The sequence below is a fragment of the Solanum pennellii genome, chromosome 12 (assembly GCF_001406875.1).
Source record: "Solanum pennellii chromosome 12, SPENNV200".
NCBI classification, from domain to species: domain Eukaryota; kingdom Viridiplantae; phylum Streptophyta; class Magnoliopsida; order Solanales; family Solanaceae; genus Solanum; species Solanum pennellii.
Genome location: NC_028648.1, coordinates 71,747,162 through 71,770,485, shown reverse-complemented (window position 1 = coordinate 71,770,485; position 23,324 = coordinate 71,747,162). Strand labels below are relative to the sequence as shown.

Genomic DNA, 23,324 nt, shown 5'->3' with positions numbered 1-23,324 from the left:
ATACCATGATTGGCGTACGGGTGAACAAACCCAAGACTATGAAAGCTTACATACCTCTCAGGGATCAAACCCATGGTGAAAATCCGCAACAACATGCAATAATCTCGACAAATGCTTGATCATCTCCTCTTTTCTCCTCTTTTCTCTTCTTTTCTCTTTTTGAACTCACAACTGAAACCCTAGGCGTATATTAGGATTATAAAACTGAACCTAATAGGGTTAGACCCCAGAAATATTACTAAAAATAAATTAAATCTGATTGGGTAAGGAAAAGACCAAAATACTCCTCACTATTTTTGGCTAACTTTTGTTCACTTGACAGCGTAACTTCAAAAGGTCATCTCTCAGTCATCCAAACATAAAACATAGGAAACTTGGTGGATTTGAAAGATAATTCAAAGATATTTCCTAAGATATCTTTTAGAACATCTAACTCATCATGTGCTGGGAGTTATGAAGCCTCTAATACAAAGAGGCATGTCGGGACGAGACCCCCAATCATCCTAATAACTAAAATGCTAAACAGTATGAAAAAGGGTCCTCCAGAAAGCAAGGAGGCTGACCAACTGAATTTGAGTTCTCAACGAAGTGCTAGATATTGATCTTGGTTACCTGAATTTGCATTATAATATGATGCAGGACAACTTGAATCAGTACATTAAATGTACGAGTATGCGAAGGGAAAACTAAACATACCATAAGCTTGAAAGAAATCTGAGAGGAACACTTACCTTGGATTTACTCAACTCATGAATACTCAACTCAAATGCAAAGTAAAAACAATAATAAATGTCATGTTTATAGAAAGAATTTTAAATAGTAGATTATAACTCAAAATGTTAAAGTAATGCAATAACAAATTTATTACATAAAATTAATATTATACTGTAGGATTTTCTCTAACCGACAACCACCACTATGAGCCTAAGTGATGATATGGTGTCTCGCCCATGCTGCCACAAATGTCCTGTACTTTGCCTTCATATAAAACACATCAAATCAGTGGATACACTAGTCTATGCTAAAAAGCACTAAGGTGTCATCTAAAAAGTATGATCTTGTCTACCCATGATGGCTACATTCTTTATAGACACTTAAGTTATTATGAACTCTTCCCCATATCGGTGCTCAATAATACTCCCAAAATTTACTTAGCTCATATGTTTGTAAAAAATTCTTTCTTTGATTTGAGATAATTACTCAAAACTTAGCTTAAAAGCTCTCTTGGAAATCGGTGTTTCCTCTCTTGTCTAAATGTGACAACATTTAACACTTGGGAATACTTAGTTCCGTATAAATTTTGAAGAAATGAACTCGACTCTTTAATGTTTTCATAACTCATAACTCAAGTCTTAAACAAAGTTAAAACGTTCGGGAAAGACTTTTGAAAAACTCTTTGAACTCAACTTGAGTCTTAACTTTCCTTGAATTGAATTTTGGATTCAAGGCTTATGATCTCATGCTTAAGGATGATTTCATAATGTTTAGACGTACCTTAGAGTGTAGAATCGATTAGAAAAGATAGGTATGTTACTAGGGAACTAGTATAGAAAGAAGTGGGAAAAGGTAGAAGAATTGGCGATAGGACGCCAGCATTAAAATTTCAGAGACTGACTGGGGGCGCTCTGGCCCTAAACACTTGAATCAACTAAATCATCAATACGTAATAGATTTTAACGAAAAATAGCTGAAATTATGAATCAACTCAAGAAACTTAAACAATAAGGACCCACAAGCTTTCAAATGAATTATCATCAAGAACTCACAACATTTGTTTTCAAAACTACACAACTTCGTTGAATTGAATCATGATTGACGCGTGGATGAACTAACCCAGCACTATGTGATCTCACATACCTCATAGGGATCACCCCTTGACGAAGTCCACAAGCGATTCTTAAAGATCTAGACGATTCTTGCTCGTTCTCATTTTTTCTCTTCTTTTCTCTTCTTTTTCTCTTCTCTCAAAACCCTAACTCAATTTTCAAAAGCATAAAGTGACAAACTTCAGTTTATACCCCTAAGTAATTATCAAGAACAAATTAATTTAATTAGGTATATAGAAGACCAAAATACCCTTCCAAAATCCGGATTGGACTTTTCTTGTCCAAACAACCCAACTTCAAATGGGCATATCTCACTCGTACGAACTTCGAGTCTTGCAAACTCGGCGGCGTTAGAAATATAATTCAAAGATATTTCCTAAGGTATCTGGAAACATAACTAACTCATCCTGAGCTAGGAGTTATGGTCGTTCAAAATTGACAAAAACTCATACTTCACTTACTACCAATTTTCCAAGTTTTTCATTCTTTCCAAAAATGACTCTTTTTAATTCTAGATCTTTCTAGTTCTTTCAACTAGCAAGATGTTACATGAGAGAACTTTCATCCTGACTGACTACAAGAGGAAGATTAACAAAAGAATATATAAGCATCAAAATGAAAGAAAGGTTTAAAATAGATTATAAATCTCAAAACTTTGTTGAATTGATTATAAATCATAAGTTTAAGAAAACATTTGAAAATCGAAAGACTCTCCAAGATTGTGTTACAACCCTCTAAATGAACTAGGATAAACTAGAGATTCACATGAGTTTCTTGAGTTAATAACTTGCTAAATTAATGAGAAATAGTATCCAAGGGCAGGCTTGAGTGGTTTTGAATTCAAACGTCAAGGAACGACCAGGACATTCGAAAACTAGTCTTTTATGTGCTAGTGTATTGTTCATGTTTTTGTGTGTTGTTTGGAGTCTAAAATGATTGGAGGTGACCCTAGAATCTAGATGGTCATGCTTAGGGTCAAAACGTACGGGTACGACTCCTCAAGGACCACCCTAAGGTCCTTGAGGAGGACCCAAACGTTTGCCAAAAAACTATCAAAAATAGCACCATTGACGGATCCAATCGACGGACCATCAATGCATTAACGGACATCAATGGACTCCATCAATCAAATGACACTTAGAATTTTGAATCTTAGTTCCATTTTACCACACTCAGTCACCATTGATGTACTGCCAGGACGGGCCATCAATTGACTGACTGTCCATCAATGTGGCCGTCAATGGTCACCTGCAAGCTCTCCAAAATCTCGGCCAAGCCAAGGGTGGTTTGGTAAATTCCACCCTTGGCTAAATAAATGGGGGTACCGTTATTTTAGGTTATTTAGGATATTTTAAGTGCATTAAAACAATTGAACCCTCACTTAGACTGAAACAACCAAATCAAACTCTTCCCTCCCAATAGATTCTACCATTGAAGGTCTAGGTCAAATTCAAGCTAGGCGAAGGGGTTTCAAGTGTTTTTTATTTAATTTTCATGGGCTTTTGAATACTAAGGTATGGTTATCCTTAATTCTTGAATAACCTCTCATTCAAGGAGTCCAATTCAAGTTCAAAGGTGTATGAATGATCAATTTTCCCAATTTATATTCTATGCATGGGTTATTGTTACAATGTTTTCTAAGTTATTATATTGATGTAATAATTTTGAGTCAAGGTTTTTAAGATGATTTTAATGGAATTCCTTTAAGAACCCATGTTTTTTCCAAATCTCCTAAATTGTCTTATGTAGTGGGTTTTGTGACTATGGTTTCATATTGATAGAATTGCATCTAAATTGATTAGTATTATTGGTTCCTATTGTTATGTATTGCTATCCATGCCTAACTATTGATGAATTGTTGGATAATTGATAAAGGATGATCATGGCTTGGATGTAGGGTAAGTTGAACTAAATTGTTCTAGTCCTTATTGAATTTCTCTTGTGTTGTATGGTCCACTTATAGTGGTGGTGTTAGCTATTGTATATGGATATGTATGGATATGTATGTGTATTGTGATTATGTCCTTGAAGGCATTGAATGCTAAGTAAAGTAATGTTATGATGCATGTGTATAGAGATGTATTATGAAGTTATGCATGTGATTCTTAAAGATAGTATGACTATTGGAGTATAATGTGAATGTGAAGTATGTTGTGTGTGGAATATGACGAATGTATTAGAGAACGATGTTATGAATGATGATGTCTATGTAAAAGGCTTTCTAGCATACACATACATGAAAGAATGAATGAAACTAATGAAAATGTAATGAATGTGGGTCTATTGAAAGATTTTCTCGATAGAACTCTAATGACTGAATAAGGGTGTTGGGATGGACATTTTCCCATGAGTAGAAGTGGAGTGTCTAGAAGAAATCTAATATTCCTAAGAGTTTTTCAATGAATGAATGATAGGTTGGGAAGAGTATTCTTCTGTGAGTAGAGGTAGAGTACTTAGTAGTAATCCCTTAACCTATAGTTAATGAATGTAATGTAGGTCAATTACTCTGTGGGGATTAATGCTTAGCACCGAAAGGGTATGAAATGGGGTGGATACTCTCCATGAGTAGAGGTATAGTATAAAAAAGCAGCCTCTTAAGATGGGTACTCTCTGTAAGTAGAGGTGTAGTATCTAGAAGAAATCTCCTTATCGCTTAACTATGTGCCCACATAGGACTAGCTAGTGGTTTTCCACGTAAAGGCTAAACGAATGACCCTACCTTAGGAAAATGGGGAACCCTCATCCAATAGGGGTTAATACTGGAGTCCATGTTAGGCTCTCATGGTCTCGGCTAAAGCTTACCCCCCACAAAAGAATGCAATGAACTAGGTCTTCCTAAGGGTGTACTAATTAGGGAATGTGGTGGAATGGGACGTCATCAATGCATTGCTCAAGTATGAATTTGGATGGAGTCTTGGTGTATCCCTATAACGTTAGTGAATGAATGGGTTTCTATATGATGTTAATGAAGTAAATTGACTTCATATCTAATGTTAATGAAGTATGTTTTCTTATGTCTAATGTTAATGAAGGTTATGTGACTTGTTGAATGTGATGTGCCTAGTCTAGGATGGTTCCAAAGGAGCACTAAGTGGGAGTAATGGAATGGGATGCTACTTTCACATTGCACTAGTGTAACTTAGAGTTATCCTAGGGGATGGTCTTTATGTGAAGTCCATAAATGCATGAATGTTTCCTCTAATATCTCTAGTAATGAATGATGACTTATTGAGTTGTGTTGGAAAGTAAATATCCTTATCTTTGGTAGTCTTAAGGAACACTTAGGTGTGTATTGAAGAGGTTGTATGGGAGGTCTCTTCATGTCTTACCTAGGCGAGTCTTAGAATAACTTTGGATAGAGGGTCTAAATGGTTGAATGGGTTACTTAATGAATATGCTTATATGTTGAGGATTATGGGAGTATTACCTTGTATGTTGATAATCGATTCGTATGATGTTTTTTACACTTGGTTCATGAAGTTTTATCAAAATAGCATGAAAAGCATATTTCAACTAAAATATCCTCTTTAAAGCGTGTTTTTGCATGATTGTCATACTTAGTGCTTAATTGTACTAATTCCGTATTTCCTTATATTTTATACAAAGTGTAAGTGTTGAAAAGTGAGGTGATCTTTAGAGTTGTAGCTTGGGATTTAAAAGTATTCTCTCAAGATTTGGGTATGTCCTCATATGTCGAGGACAAGACTCCTTATTGCTAGTTTTTCTTTATGAAAGACAATTATATAAGACTTATATTTTTGTTTCAATGTAAGGGTCGTGTCCCATGATAATGAGATGTGTCTAAGATGACTTGTGATGAGACTTAGTTCTTCTCACGTTTTATAAAGAGTTTCCTTATTGACTGTATTGTGAAAAGTTTTAATTCTTCACAAATTTTCATACCTATGTGCTGAATGAATGCTAAGAGGCTTGTATAAGACCTCTTCGAGGTCGAATACTCTGGTTATGACTAGAGGGTGCTCTAAGGTCGTGACAAATTGTCTATCTATGTAGCCTCCACTATACAAAAATGAGTGCCGGGAAAATACCTACAACTCTTCAAAAGAACTACTACTGAAACTCATAAAAGTGGAATACTCTGAAAGCAAGGAGGTCTTACTCATAAGCAAACGAGTGGATGCAGTGCTCTCAACAACCTCTTGTTAGGGATCCTAAGAACATGTATTTGCATTTAAAAGATGCATGACGAATGTGCGAGTAGGTAATATAGTTGAATAACAAGTAACTTAAAGAAAGTACTACAATAGATAACAATGTACTCAAGTTGAATGTGAAGAAATAAAGGAGTTAAATAATTTAATACTTTACAAAATATTTTCTCATCTTTGAACTCATCATAATAAAGGAGTTAAATCATTTTACAACTATGCTGCTGAGTAAGAATATTATCATAACAAATCAGTGAACGAACTTGTTCCTTTTATGCTTCTGGTTTTGTATTTAATAATATTGTATTGATCCTTTCAGAATTCTGTTCTAGTTATTACTTGTCCTTAAACTCTTATAAATTTCACTAGAATATTAATATATATAGGTTTGATAGAAAGGTCTTGAGATCGAATCTCATCATCACCCAATTTAAAAGAAATTTCCACGTTCTTGGCCCCTGAAAATAATTAGGCCGGCATGTGAGGGGCATCTTGAGAATATAACTAAATAATAATAGTGTGTTCTCTCTAAGAACTTAAACTTTTAGATGAGATGGTCACACATTTCAATAATTTATCTAGCTAGTAATCAGAAGGTACTCTAGAAGCTTGTCTTCGTCATAATATAAGATTTCTTGTCCATGATTGGCTGAACTTGATATTTATTCCTACACAGTGGAATTGACGAAAACTCAATCTATGAGAAAGAAATGTTGAAAATCATTTATTATTTTATTGATATAGAAATCGACTCAAGGTTCAATTCCTTCAAATTCGTGATTGGGGGCACTATAATAGTTTTTAAGAATAAATTACCGAATACAAAGTTTGAGTTGAATTGTTTTATGTTGAAGTGGATCTTGATGGCATTTCTGAGATTTGAAATGTATAAAGTGAATTTTATCAAGTTCTTTCAGGATCTTTGGTTGTTCTGATTGGATTTTAATATCTCTTTCCTTTCTCCGAGATCGTTATAACAAGATTCTTCTGGCGAGTGAAATACAAACAAGGATGAAGAGATGATTTTCTCAGTGTTTGGTCAAGATTTTATCTAATCAAGTTTTAAATTTTTTTCGTTTTTGGGTCTGCTCATTAGATTGGACCTGATTTAGGATATTAACGATATTTTCATGTCAAAACAATGTGGATGAATAAAAAGTGTAGTTATAGTTACTAATTTACCTACCATATATATACACTAGATGGGCACTATCCGTACTAAACACGAGCCCAACATTTTACGACTACAATTTTGGTGATGAAAATGACAATAAAGAAAAAGAACAATAAAAATAGTAAAGGAAGGAATATAAATTGGTAACCTCATAAACATGAAGTCTGTGCTCATATGATTGAAAGTAGACTTAAGTTGTATATCAAGAGAGTTATATGTGGAAGAAGATTCAAAAACAACATATTTACATCAAGATAAGTAACACAAATACACAATTTACTTTACAGATAACATGTATTCCTATGTCTAATAAGTGCAGTTATCTCGTGTTATCACAACAGAAAAAAGCCTTCACAATAATATTGGCCTTCCACGTATTATAAGTAAAATGTCATAAATGACTAAAAAGAATTGCTTTGCCAATGGTTAGAGACATAAGTAATTTGAGGATTGAGTTGTCTTAAGACATCTGAACAAGTCATCTCACCTTTGACATGTTTTTAGTAAAAAATACAATAAGTGGAATTTTCTTAGATTACATAGATATGCGACAACAGTGTGAAATTGGTGGCATACCACTACTATGCAGTTTTTCTTGTAATGAAGTTGGACACAACAAAGATTTTTGTCAACAGGAAGAGCATGAAAACAACGTTTCAATTCTGACCAGCTTCATCACCATGTGGTGTTGTTTTTTTGTTTCTCCTTCATCTTCAAAGTTGTAAAAGAGCAAGTCTACTCCTAAGAAAACGAAGTACAATCTATGAAACTGTTAATAATTTTTATCGCAAATGCCTTTCCTCAAACAGGGAAAAAAATTGAATAACGTAGAACTAACATCAATAGTTTTTCTTTCAAAGATATCTCGTCCAATCTCAAGTATATGACTTAAGTCATCGACATACACTTAAAGTTGTTCGCATAATTCACTTAGACACCTGAATTGAGCCTCATACCTATTAAACACCTCTACCCCATTAAATTTGAACCATTTAAACATTTTTTAGACGATTAACTAAAAGCACAAAATGAGTAAAATACACTCGCCGTGACGCAATTTGACAAATTTAATAATGACATGTGGTATTTAGATTTTAAAAATTATTTTAAAAACTATTATAATTTGAAGGAAAAAGAAAATTACTTACTATTAAAAAAAATTAAATAATATCTAATTATTACCCACCCACCAAAACCCTTCTCCTGCTATCACAATCCCTGTCCATGAACATCCATTTAGATCATTCTTTGCTGCTTCGACGGTAAAAAGAAGAGTAAATTAGAGAAATTCACTTTGAAAAAAACATCATGGATAGACCAGAGAGCTCGTAAAATAAAGAGAGTTTAGAGTTAAATTATGATTTGTAACAATTCTGCGAAAATTCATCATTTTTGTCATCGTCAAACTTGTGATACTGGGTTTATACTCTTGTTCTTCTTTCTCCTGCGAGGAGTAGCCTTGTATGAGTGACAAATTAATCGTCACCAGCCGGCAGGATCCGAACAAGCCCTTCGAGTTCCTTTCGCCCCGCCATAATTCTCACAAATAAGAGTTAAGTTACAAGTTTGTAAGTTTATTTGCTTCCATAAATCATCAATATGGCAAAGATTCGGAAAAAAAAAAAAGTAAAAGAAAATCTTTTTTAATCATTCTAGATTTGAAGAAAAAACGAATAGGTAGCAAATTAACCTTAATGGCAAAGGTGATGGTGATTCCAAAAAGAAGAGGAAAAAATGATGATAAAAAAAATAAAAAATAAATGATATCATGGCTGCATAAGAAGTGGAAGAAGAAGAGTGTAACTGGTGTAAGGTGGAGGAATAGTGGCAGTAAAGATAAAGGAAGAAGATGGAGATTTTTTCATTTTAAAAGAAGTCTAATTTTGATGCTTTGACGCACTAGTTGTCCCTGAGTCACACTAAGATTGCCATGTAGGTAGAAAATGTTCAAATGATTTAAATTCGAGAGAGTAAAGATGTTCAATAGGTACAAGCCTTAATTTAGGTGTATGTGAATTATGTGAACAACTTTAAGTGTTTGTTAATGACTTAAGTCCAAATATATTGATTTCTACACATTCATCTAATCTTTCTTTTAAATAGATCAATATCATGTGGGGATAATACAGTAAACAAAAAAATCAATTTTCCAATTAAACATTCACTTACAAGACCAACTAAAATATTATAATATTAACATAACATATTCAGGAACTCCACAGGAAAATCTTGCACCAATCTTTTTAAGGTCACCAACCTACAGAGCAATTACACACTATCTATTTTAATTCAATTCAAAGAAGCATAATGATGAATACATGGGCTTTCCAAATAGATCTCAAAAGACTTATGTAAGCTCAATATGGAAATAATGACTAAAATGATTGAGAGATCTATCGAGATGAGAACTATTTCAGTTGTCACTTTGCCTCTCTCTTCTAGCAGACTGGAAAGCCTTTTGACAGCAAAATATAAAATCTGACATTGCCCATGTTGAATACTCTAAATGTACACTACTTTGAGCGAATCCGACATGCACTCATAGATATCTTTGAAGAGTCCGAACAACATAGATGAAAACTGAATAAAAAGATGAGTTCTTCGAAAACAGACTCACTCCTCTAGCACATCTAAGGATCAATTTAGGAGACGGTGTTTGAATCAGTTAAGATAAAACTGAAAAATCACAATGTGCTACGATCTCATTAAATTGTCCACGAGAACTAACGAATGTGTTTCCTTACACACATTGAAATCAACCTGGTATTTTGCCAAGAAATCAGGTGATGTTGTTTGGCAATGGAACTCACAAGGTTGGTTACAACCCGAAATTTCTTGCCGTGGGAATATATAGACGTTGTGTCAGCCAAAGAGAAATCAGAGTGACGGATTTGATAATTGAATATGTAACATTAACCGATGAAGACAATCTATGATGCTTGTTATGTTCCCTTAGAAAAACACAATTATTCTACACATACTGAAATGAACACCCCAAATAAAATCGATTTGATACTGAAATTGCATACCATTCATAAAAAAAGACTTCACATAGACAATGCATTATGTAACATCTCTAAGTCAAAACAAACAGGTTGCTGCTTAATAGGTGATAATTTATTTTCATAAAAAGCAAAAGAAACAAACTGTCTTCTGAAGACACTGAAATGCTCACTTGAGATCTCTACTTGGCAAACATGTTTCACCATAAATAATGCAGACGTCGATTCTCCCAGTATTGTCAAAGACGTCTTAAGCCCTGAAGCGAGGCTAAAAACATGGTGGAGTGTTTTCCCTTGCTTAATGTGCTTTCACATTATTGTAGAAAAAAAATAATCTTTTTTGTCCATAAAGAATTAACTTGGACAAATGACATGAATCAATCAATTAACTAAGCATCAAATCCAAATAAATTGAAGTAAACTATACCTATCTTTTATATATCCCTCAGAGACACATTAGAAGATCAATTCTAAATTAGTTGAGCGGGAATATCTATATCCTTCACTGAATAAACATGAGAATGATGAGCAAAGACTTACAGATGGGTGATAAAAGATGGCTTGTGAGCGTCCATCAGAAAGGACAAACACTGAAATGAACCACAGTGAACTTCTCAGCAGAGTCCTTAACTTTGAGGTAGCTATATATATACCGATCTTAATTGAATTATTTTCTCCAAGGCATGCTGGTGACTTTGGTCATTATTAAATCTAGAGCTATGAAATCGCCAGGAAGCTTGAAACTAAAGTAGCTCAGGATGATAAGGTTAACAGTTGTATTTAGTTTGAGGGGCTTAATCAATCAAAGATATTTCAGCCAGATTAATCACAGATAAAACTATGAAAGATGAAAACTTTTGAGGCAATAATATCTCTTTGAACGAAGATAACGTTTCCCTCTCAACTCCTTTTTGTGTTCTTTTTCTTTGGTTTCTCCGGTGAATCCTCAGCTCCCATTCTTCTCTAGCCTTCTTTTTTTTTTTGTCAATTTATATTCTAAATTAACAAAAAAATTATGAAAAAAAGAAACACAAATGGAACACATGTTAGCCACTTAACTATTTTAAGTAAAAACACTGAAATCTCCGGTTGAACACATGTCCCACCCCAACTATTTGAAGCAAGATGACCACCATAACCTTGTCATCCTTCTGTTTATGAGAATTTCTTCAATTTTTTGAAATAATTTGTATAGATGTTGTCGCGTTGCTGAAGCGATAGCAACATGAGAAGTTAATTCACAAAACAGATTATTCTGAACCATATGAAAGCTCCAAACATACAGTTAAAACAATACAAGTTAGCAGCAATGGAATGATTTACAATTTACCTTTTTTCATCATATTCAGCAGAGCTTAAAAATCACACAATCAAAAAGAAACTACTTTGCTACCATAGTGCTTGTCCTATATATAGATATTAATAGCTTTAACGAAACTAATGCATAATCTTTAAATCAGCAAGGAAATTAATCTTTAGGAGTAATGCCAGAAGCCTAGAAGCCAATTCTCTCCTTCCTAAAATTCAGTAAAAGAATTGTCAGTAATGTTAATATTTTCAAAATTCTAATTAGGAACGTATTTTTCTTGCATAAAGTTGCACTTCAAAGATTTGATGCACATATTATATCAAAATAGAACATCTGAAGGTAAAACAAATCTTGTTCATATAGAAAAGTAAATGGTCATGACATATAAAGGACTAACAAATTAATGTCGAGAGATATAAGAGTTAGAGAATGTGATAGTACACAACATTCTGCACTCACAAGAGAGGTTCAGATTACCTCTAAAAGTCAAATAGGAAATCGTTTTAGCACTCTTAGCATGCACTCCGAAGAATTGCTTAACACTGGCCACAAAAGAAATTAATTATTAACCCTTGTCATCTGCAAATTTACGTTACAAAGAAAATATTACAAGTAATTGTACATCATATATAAGCAAACAAATGAATAACCATAATTTACTGTCACTTGGTGAAAGACTATTTCGATTCACTCAGAGAGCATGATTTTGCTTTCTTATTTATACCACAATAGAATAATGACAGTCAAAATGCTAGCAAGTACATAAGTAGTTAAGTACAACCTCACAAGAAGCTAAAAGTAATAGAAAATTGAGATTCTATCGCTCAATAATGCAAATAAAGTCTTAATTGTTTAACTAAAGAAATCAAACACGCGTAAAATCTCTTCCTATACTGACAGGAAGATGTCCAAAGATGAAGCATACACTATTTTCTAAAAATGAAGTGAGTGAAATAACTTAATGAAATGTAATTTATAACTCTAGTACTGCCTCCAAATCAAGTTTTGAGAGTCTTCACCTTAGTATTTCGAGAGAAGTGCAAAATCTATGTTAGTGTAGATAGTAATAGCCATAAGAAGAAGTCTTATTTAACAAGTTATTACCTTCAACTTTTGGGGTTTAACCCTCCCCTTTGTGTTGTTAACTTCGTGAAAAGTAATTTGTCCATGTGAAGAACATGTTATATATGTACTTCGAATCAATGGACCATTATATTCCTTCAAAGGTAAATGAATTTATCGATAATGATTTCCAAAGGAAAGGAAATCACTAAACTCTTACTCTACGTGGGTTTTTTCACCTTCAGACTCAATTAGATGATACATGGATTTTACACACAAGAATAGGCCACAACTTGAAGTAAGAAATTGCCTTATTTTAACAATTTCATATAGGGAATATAGAAGCAAAAATTTTGAACCTCACTATATATGTTTTCTGTCATTCAATGTTTTACTCATATTATGTAGTTATTACACTCGAGAAGGATCATATATCCTAAGCTCTAATTGGTGCCTTGTCTACCCAGTACTTGACATCTCTAGAATCTTATGCTAATTATTGAAGTAATTCTCAAGAACCTAAAATGACACAACACTTTCACTAACATCGCAATGCAAATCCTAGTAGACTAAATCATTCAAAGAACAAGTATTACACTATTTGATTTCACATTCTCTTATTATCCTCTAAGGCATTGGGAGTTCTAGAAAAACATAAAAGCATTGGAGAATCATAATGATAATACCACACATATATTCATCATAAATATAATCAGTATAAGAAAATGGTATTATAGATGAGAATCTTGAAGAACACGTGTGAACGCAGAAAAAATACAAAAAAATATACAGTTAACTCAGGCATATCATCAAACACTTTAGGAGAAACAAAGCACAAGTTGTTTGAGAGCAAACTTCTTAAGAAGCAAAGAAAATTAAAATATGAAACAAAATATGCATGTCGAGGAAAGATAACAGAGGAAAATTTCACAAAAAAAAATAAAAATTACAAACATATCAGAGATAAGATCGAATTGGAGGGCTTGCTCGTGAATAAATTAAGAACGAACAAATGAATAAATGAAAGGAAATAAAATTTCACAAAACACAAGAAATTACAAACGTATTAGAGAAAGGTAAAATCTGAGGGCTTACCAATGAACAAAAAAAAAACATAGAGAGATACACTATCCAAGAAAGCATCCCAATTGTTTTTGAAGATGCATACACTACGGAAACAATACACAAAGAAAAAATCATCAAAAGATCAGATCCAAACCTAAAACTAAGAAACAATATGCTAATTACGTGGAAATTTCAATCCAAATTGTGAAACTTCTAGTTTAAACCCATGCAAAACTAAAATAAAAAATTCATTCAAAGAAACTCCATAAAAAAGCTTGAATGAGACAATTCAAATAGAGGAGAAAGAAGTAAAGCCAAACTTGAAAAAATAGAAAAAGTAAAGGAACTTACCATGACCTTTGATGCCTTTTATCCAACTTCATGAGTGAACTTACAGAGAGCTTGAAGCTCCTCCAAAGAAAATAGACTTTAGAGGAAATCTTGGTTAAGGTGTAGGAAGAGAGAGTAATGGAAAGACACATGCTTCAAACTACCTACACGTGGACAACCTACTATAGCAAAGCTTAAATAAATAGTACAATTCAAACGCCATGAGGTACAATTATGAACTGCAGTGTTATTCCTTTTCTTGTTGGCTTATATATATATATATATATATATATATATATATACTAGATAGACTTGGTCGGTGCTTAGTACGGGCCCAACATCAGAGGAGTTTTGTATTATCAGTCGTCGGTAGAGAACTCCAATTTTAAGTTTATTGAGAAAATCATGAAATATTTTCTTTCCTAAATTAGACATATGATGGAATTTCAAAGATATGAATACTAACAATGCAAATATGCATGACAACGTAAGATCATTCCTCTATATGTTCAATAATCTTCAACAATACATATTAAGTAACAATATCTCTATTTGGAATGCCTCCTCTTAATAAAATCGCTTAAACAAAATACTAAACCTACCAACTTTTAAATTTTCCACGTGGGACCAATACGATAACTAACACTAATAAAAATAGTCATCCAAAAGCTCTCTGAGAGAATTAAACTCCAAGCAATAAAAGGATAGGTGATACATTCTTTTTTCCAGAAAGACCAAACACTAACAATAAAATTTCACAAAAAGCCCTCCAAGAGAATTGAGCTCCAAGAAGAGAAGTCACCACACCAACAAAGGATAGGTCATACACTCTTTTTTTCAAAAGAAAGGTCACATTTGTATATCAACTGAAAAATTAACTCATGAATAGACAAAATTAATGTAACCAAAATGTGAATGTATAACTATGGACTTCAAATAATTAAGAACTTCAATGTCATCTAGGTAAACTTATAGTTGAATTGAGCAAAATAGACAAAATTAATGTAACCAAAATGTGAACGTATAGCTATGGACTTCAAGTAATTAAGAACTTCAGTGTCATCTAGGTAAACTTATAGTTGAATCGAGCAGAATTTACAAACAACTCGTACATCACTGTGCCACAAAAATATTGTAGTGCTATTATCAATCAAATATTTTGAATCAAATATCAAGAAGCTATGAATAAGAATGCTCTCACAGTTGATACTCTAGGCATGAGCATTAGGCCCTTGAGTTATTTGCAAGGAAGTTGATGAAGTTTCAGGTCCAACCTGATCAGTTCACATTCAGTAGTTGCCCATCTGTTTGTGCTAGTATAGCATAACTCAAACATGATAAGCAAATATATGCATTTCTGGTGAATGCTGGTTTTAGACTTAATATAATTGTTGTGATTTCTCTCATCGATATGTATTCAAAATGTGGAAGTTTAGAAGTTGCAAGGAGGGTTTTTGATACAGCAGATAACAAGCATGATGCAGTATTATGGAATACTACTTATGTTGCCTGCATTAGCACAAGTGCACAACCTGGCATGGATGAAGAGGAAATTTAAATGTTCTTTAAGATGGTGAAGTATAACCGAAAAATATTCTTCATTTATATATGATAATAGAATAACTTCCACTTCCGGCAATTCCCCGGTGAGGAGGCACCACGTTAAGGTGATTAAATTTGTTGTTTTAGTTCCTACCAAGTAGTTGCACTACAACTTTTAATACCTGACATAGCCGTTTAAGTAATTCATACAACATCTCTCGCGGGAATTAGAAGCCAAAACATTGTGTCAAAGCTAAATCCTTTGATGTTGAACAGAAATTAATAAGCAAAGAAATCCGTATATGCAAATCTGTATCTACCACATACTCAATAGTCACCATGAGGCATGAAGAACATTACCTTCATTCAAACATAGTAGCAAAACACCCTTTTCTTGTCCGTAATTAAGATTCCCACTACCCCAATCAAGTAATCTTTTCTTGGAATCATATTTCAGCTCCTCTCTCAACTGTGATGGCCTATAAGAAGAAATATAAATAGTGTTACCTTCTTTATTCAACAAGATGCTCTAGATCTTCATCATCAAATTTATTCGTTTGTTACCCTTCTAGTTTAAGATGATCCTCACTATGTTGTATGGTTCAAACTAATTACTTCTTTGCTCATCTTGACAACAATATTACCCTATGGCAGATGTGAAATCAGTCAATATACAAATCATAAGCTTTAGAGAAACAACTTTAAGAAAAAACAAATATAACATTCACTGTTTACTTTGGAGATTTTGGCACTTCTCACAATAGCCTAGATGAAAGGGAATGAAACACTTCCTTGCCAATGGAAGAAAAAGCGTGATTTCCTTTCCTTTGAAGGAAAACGGATACATGTTACAATATACAATTCACTGTATAAAACTGTCAAGACTCAAAAATTGATAAAGTTAATAATATTTTTGACGATATAACACAAGTGCAACACCATTTTGGTGCGAGGACCCAATCAACATAAGTTGGGTCATGGATATGGCACAATCAAAACCATAAATTTCAAAATTACCTTCATCAGTTTATGGATACAGGTTCTTGGTGCTTTACTTTTTTTTAACCAATGATAGGAGACTTGTATCTTTCTATGCCCAGTTGACAATTATTTATTGGGGAAAGGTAACAATAGCATAAATAACTATTCAGATACAGTTATGCATGAATGATCTCCTGACAATTGAGATTTGGAAGGGGGAATAGCCCTCTTTGGAACAAAAAAATGGATTTATTAACATCGGCACTGTTAGCAATGGAGTTATGGTAATTAGTCTGTAGACATAACATTTTATATGAGTTCAAGATAAAGTACAATCAGATTATGAACTTGCAATGCTTGACAAACAAAAATCCCTTCATAGTTAAGGAATGCCAACCCGGCCTCTTTTATTTAATCGAAGGCTATCTACAAGAATGTAATACTTTGGAGAGAACCAAAAACACAAAAATTTGGTTTTTATGTCAACCCTTTGTTTAGGGGAATTGAGACTAAAGAATGGTTGGGTCAACAAACATCCATCTCCAAATTCGATAATATAGCTTGATCGTATACTTCATTACAACTATATGATTCAGAGTTATTCAGAGTATCATTCATATTTGATTCCTTTGACTAGTTCCCTCTATAACATTTTGGAACAATCATTTGAGTATCAAAAAGTAATCCAAGTTTCTTCCTTACTATTATTAATCAGTTTACTTTAAAATATAGATAATTTTATAAGTCATGCAAACATAGAAAACATAGATCAATAGAAAACCAACAGAAAATGTAAGAAAAAGGAAAATCATGCTTACAGTAACGATATGTTGATGCATTAACGGAAACAACCTCAGAGGTAAACAGCTTCCCAGAAAAGTAGCCAAGTCTTCATATTCTTCAGGTAGGTTATGAGTTTAATAGCCAAATTCCTGTGCTTGTACATTCTACTATGTCATATTGACGCTCCATTACATAGAGTAAAAGGAAACTAGAGGTGCAAAACACAGAGAGTTCACCATTAAAACAACAGATTTCGTTATTTATGCGAAGTTTGAGAACATTGAAATCTATAAATAATAAGCGAAACTAAAACATGAGCAAATAAAAAGAAATATCCAAGGAATAGCAAATAGCTCAATACAGGTTTACATGAGAAGTGGTACAATTCACCAATGAGGTAATGTGACAACACCAAGTCTATTGTACAATTCCCAACATTCAAGGAATTTAAAGAGTACACAAACTTCAAATTTTACTTAATAATGTAAACAAAATATAATTTTTCTAGCTAAGACATTTTTTTAAACAAGTGGTGAACGTCAAATATCCTTCAGTAGAAAAACCACATATGCTTATTCTACTAAATCTCGCAACTGGATATGTTTGAAGTTCGAACAAGTGATTGCATGCTTAGTCTCCTTGTGTGATAGGTCGATGAACTTGTTACAAAAAGAAAAACACTTCAAGCGCAATTACTTGTTTGAAAGGCAGAAGAATCGAATGAAAAAGAGAGGAGTGAAGGAATGGGAAATTGTCAAAGATGATGTTTGTTGACAGAACAATGGGCTGAATAGCGAGATTAACTCTTTGAGACAGGCTGAATTTCTAACAACACTTTTTCCCCTCTTCCTTACTAATAGGGTAATCTTCTCTTGTAACTTTCACCCCCTGCCTTAAAACAGAGAATTAAGCACATATCTGATCCATTCATTCTGCAAGTATGGAGGACCCAAAGTGTTGTCTTATTCTACATCCAGTTGCTTGACATTTTACTGGCTTGATCATTCTCTCATACTTAAGTAGGCAGCGAAAGGACAGTGTCTTAGAATAGAAGCAATACCTTACATAATATCATTCTTAAGAGAAATCTGAATGCCTGCGGAGTTGGAAGATATGACAGAACTTTATGGAGTGTTCTCCAATTGTCGAGCCACCTTGCACTAACCTCGACAATGCACCAACACAAGAATATGATAATTCTACCTACCTTCCTCAATCATCCTAGGAATATCCTTATGCAAAAGGGAAGAAATTATCACGAATATGGTGCCTCCATTAGTTGGAGGTGCAAGTTATTTCTTAAGCTTAAATAGCGACTCAGAACTATAAAAGATATTCTGAACAAGAAAAAGAAAGAAGCCGTAACCCAATGACGGGATGCACTAACTTTCATTAACGAACACATACACACGATAACAACTACTAAACAAATTATTGAAATAGAAGAAGATAGATACCATCGGAGTTGAAGTTCAGTTCATACAAAAGGGAATGGAAATGATAAAAATTAAAATAAATAAATACGATAGACTGAAAGATGATTTATAGCTTACCAAACACGAAGATTGCTGATGATGGAATCTGTCTTTCCTCTTTGAATTTTTTTCAAACACCTCAGTCATATCCCTTACAATCATTTTGATGGTAAATATCAGCAACTAATTACCCAACTTGAGCATAATGAAGAAGATCACTTTGCCCTTGAAAGTATATATAGATGTGAGGGGAAAGACGAAAGAGAAAGAAAGCTCTAGATGGAAAAACCAGTGAAGTAACAAATATATATTGCCCTTGAAGATTTTGAAACAGAGGAGACCTGATTCTTCTAGAAGTATATTAGAAAAGTAAGAAGGATTTTTTACAAAGCAAAATGACTTTTTTGCCCTTGATCGTCCTCCCCATCATACTTCTATATTATAGAAATATATATATATATACCTTTTTTCTACCAAAAATAATTAATGATAGGTAAATAAGTAACAATAATTACAATTTTTACTCATCCTTGTTTATATAACATGAAAATATTGTTAATATATTAAATTAGGTCCAATCTAATGACCAGACCCAAAAACGAAAACTTTAACCAAACAAAATCTTGACCAAACAACGAGTAAAATGCCTCTTCATTTTTGTTTGTACTTCAGTCACCAAAAGAAGCTGGCTATAACAATCTCGTAGAAGAAAAGGGACATTATCCAGTCAAGAACAACCAAAAAAACCTGAAAGAGCTTGGATAAAATTCACCTTATACATTCAATTTCTTATCAATAATAAACCATCCTCAACATTTCTTCCTCATAGGTTGAGCTTTCGTCAATACCAAGATATCAAGGGCGGCCAACCACTGATAAGAAATTTGTATTGAGACGGATAATCTTCTATTGTAGCTTCAGATTACTAGCTAAATGAATTGGTTTATTGTCCTAAAATCCATATTATTGAAATCTTCTAATTTGTAGATTAGGGATTTGGGTCTTCTCATTTATCAATATAGATCTAAATTTTGTAGGTAAATCTTCTTTTGAATTGTGTATCATCTGACTAGTAACTACTTGCAACTAAATTGGATCGAGGAATTTTGATGTATCAAAGAAAGTATGCCTAAGAGATGATTAAAGAAAGTAGGCCTCACTAGATCCAAGTCATCCTGGACACCAATACAGAACTGACAACTAAATAGCCCATTAACATTAGTGTTTTACTAGTGTTGTAACATTGTTTTATTGCTCATAATTTGATTAAGATTAGGTTTGTTCAATTTATTCAGGTGTTAGTTGTATTAGTTGTCGTTATTTGTTCCTGTATTCTAGGAGTTAACATAGGCTAATTTTGTTTATTCCATCTGTATAAAAAACTCTACAAGTGTCTCGTCAAATAAACATACTATCTTCTATTTTATTTCTCTTTCATGATATGGTATCAACTCCACAAATACTTGAAAGAGTAATTTTTTTCCTCACCGTCAATGGCTCCCTCCACCCTAGTTGCGAATGTTGATTCTTCCCCCGTCATTAAACACGTGGTTCAGTTCGACCCAGCCTCTTAACATCTCATTTAACTGTTTAGCAGCCACAAGTTCACAGTTTCAATATCTTAGATTGTTATGCTACTTCATGGCCATGACCTCTATAGTCATCTTGACAGCACCACGTTCTCTCCTCCGAAAACAATCGTCACTAACGCAACTGAAACTGCCAATCCCGAGTACAAAGATTGGTTTTGACAAGATAAACTGATTCAAAATGCTCTTATGGCCTCTATTGATGACACTATCGCATCTATTTTCGCTTCCACCCACAACTCCAAAGTTTCCTAGAAGCAAGTCAGTGTCCAGTGGAAGATCTTTGTCCAAATGGTGTTGATGAAATTACTTTTAATAGATAAGCAGTTAAAAATACAAAAAACACATTGCAACATCCTCATGAAATTTATATTTCACCCAAATTTAATCCAAAGGTAATTGACTTTGTTGCTAGAAATAAACAAACAACTCTACATAACACTGAAAAATCATACAATAATAATAATATCCATGGAAAACAGAACTTTGATAGAATACCTGATGACCTCAAGAAAATTTTTGAATATCTCGATTATTAGAGTTTCGTTCTCGAGGTTCAATATCACCCAGTCAACCTTACTTTAGCGAATATTTCCAGAACTCGGATCACCTTCCGGTAACAGCAGCTAGTAAGATGAGCTAACTTTTTAAAAGCATTTACAGTTTGCCGGATAATTTCGTAACAAGAAATTGGTCAGGATGAAAAAAGGAAAAGATATTAAAGAAATGACAGAAAAATAAGTTAGAATGATATAGTTCTACCTCCATTTGTCTATGATCATTGTGAGGGTACTTTGGGGCATATATTCAAGAAATTACAGTGATTTAAGAAATCACTGAAACTTTGATATCTTCGTTGGTATGCCCCAAAAGTTCGTCCCTAAGCAATGCTTTTATTACAGGTTGAATTGTACTTGTGGTCGAATCAAATGGGTCATGACTAACCATTTTCAGTAAAGACTCGACTTTCTGACAAAAAGAAAAGGGGAAAAAAGTAAGACATAAATTGCATGAGTTTAAAAGAAAAAAAAGATTATCGGTTCCATTTTCCAATTCAAGATCGGTATAGTAGAACAGTAATTCCTGTTTCCATCTCATTTTTTGTGATTTCATCTCATTCAAATTAAAAAATATTTTTAATTGAAGAATTTTGAAGAGCTCATCAATGGAAGAGGGAGTATTCATGAGACTTATCCCATAAGCTATGAACTCGTCTTCCATCTTTTTTCAGTCAGCACATGAGGAGACAGAACTAGCCATTGCCAGAAGAACTCTGTTTCAAAAATAAGAACTAAAGCAAAAATTAACACTTCAAAAAAGAAATGCAGAGTTGCAAAATAACACTTACACCAAGAAGTATAACAATTTGCTTATGTGTATGCAATGGAAACGTTAGTACCTATGCAGAAGTGCAAACAAATTGCCAAATAAGGAGTTTCCACTTTCAACTTTAATGTTGAAGTAATGAGAGAAATTGACAGTTTTATCCTCTAAATGTAATTTGAAATTTGAAAATTTTGAGTAATGTCAAAGGTATAATATTGGAAAAGTACCACATTGTGGCGCCTTATAACTTCTTTAAAAATATTCATATTCATGTGACTTACACTTGTCCTACGTGACAATTCATGGGATATACTTTTTTCCTTTATAACAATTTATTTTTGTGAGATATTTTTGTCCTAACATGACAATTCACGTGAGATGCTTTTATACTAATATGACAATTCATGCGAGATACTCTTGTCCTAATATGTCAATTCACGTGAGATACTCTTGTCCTAATATAATAATTCACGTGAAATATTCTTGTCTTAACATGAAAATTCAGGTGAAATATTTTTGTCCTAACATGACATACACTCTTCCTACACGATAATTCATGTGAGATACTCTTGTCCTAACATGAGAATTCACATGAGATACACTCGTCCTACACGACAATTCATTGGAAATATTCTTGTCCTAACATGACAATTCACATGAGATACACTTGTCCTTAATGACGATTCACGTGAAATATACTTATCCTAAATGACAATTCATATGAAACACTCGTCCTATATGACAATTCATATAAGGTACACTTGTCCTACAACAAGTGCTATATATTATTTACATAGGACTTGTGTATTTACCAGTTCAATTTTATACAAGTTTAAATATATTTATCTACTTTCGAAGTTAAAGACATACACATCAATTTGCAAATTAAGAGTATGTTCATATTATTTTATATCACCAAACATGTAACTTGTATGTCTACGTTGCCTCAGAAATTGTGCATCTTTTGTATGCACAACTTTCGAGGCACTGGAAATAAACCAATTACGTGCACATCTTCTGGGTCACCAGGTTGTTGAGAACAGACCAACTCATCAAAATGACATGTCACCTACTAGCTTCTCGGATCCTACGTGTCTTACGAGTTAGGCCTATTGGATCATCAAATCGGGAAAGAAATATTCCGCTTAGGTCGGAATTCGAACTCGTAACCGAATTACAATCGAAGCTCCACCAGTTAACAGAAGTTTCATTAGCCAGCAGAAACAACAGCAAAAATCATGTCTAAGGAGAACAGTGCACAGAAAATCCCTAAGCCAATTCTCCGAGTCGGATCTGAAACTTCAATTTTGGGAAATGAAATTGTTGTCGTGCTACTGTTGTTGATGTCACTCTCTGTAACGACCTGTTTAGTCGTTTTGAGCAGCAGATTTTATTTCTGGAAAATTGGCTGAGGAAACGGACCCCACGACGGAACGTCACAGGCACGACGGACCGTCGCAGGGTCTCGTTTCAGCATACTTAGAAATTCTGAAATTGGGTACTGAAAATCGACTCTCTGTAATCTGTGACGGACCTGCAGGACGTGCCGTCACATCCACGACGAGCCGTCGTAAGCTCCCGTAGCAAAACACTTCAACTCTTGAGAAATTGGTACGGGAAACGAGTCTCTGACCGTCAGGACGGAGGTGCAGGACGGACCGTCACAGGTGTGACGGGCCGTCACAGTCCAC

The 23,324-nt window shown here is 33.7% G+C and overlaps 1 long non-coding RNA gene across 4 annotated transcripts in view; it reads right to left on the bottom strand.

Moving 5' to 3' along the window:
- Positions 1-9,375: 9,375 nt before the first annotated feature.
- LOC107005865 overlaps positions 9,376-23,324 on the bottom strand; it is a 26,146-nt gene continuing 12,197 nt past the window's right edge. Inside the window, exons 1-7 of one of the 4 annotated variants that reach the window (XR_003575811.1) lie at positions 21,070-22,981; positions 20,806-20,933; positions 18,797-18,869; positions 17,279-17,392; positions 15,840-15,958; positions 13,959-15,211; positions 9,376-12,022 (exon numbers count right to left, since the gene is read on the bottom strand). This is a non-coding gene — a long non-coding RNA (uncharacterized LOC107005865). Of the gene's footprint in view, positions 12,023-13,958; positions 15,212-15,839; positions 15,959-17,278; positions 17,408-18,796; positions 18,870-20,805; positions 22,982-23,324 lie in introns of those variants that run through there. The other 3 variants (XR_003575810.1, XR_003575812.1, XR_001454957.2) reach the window with 3 other exon arrangements.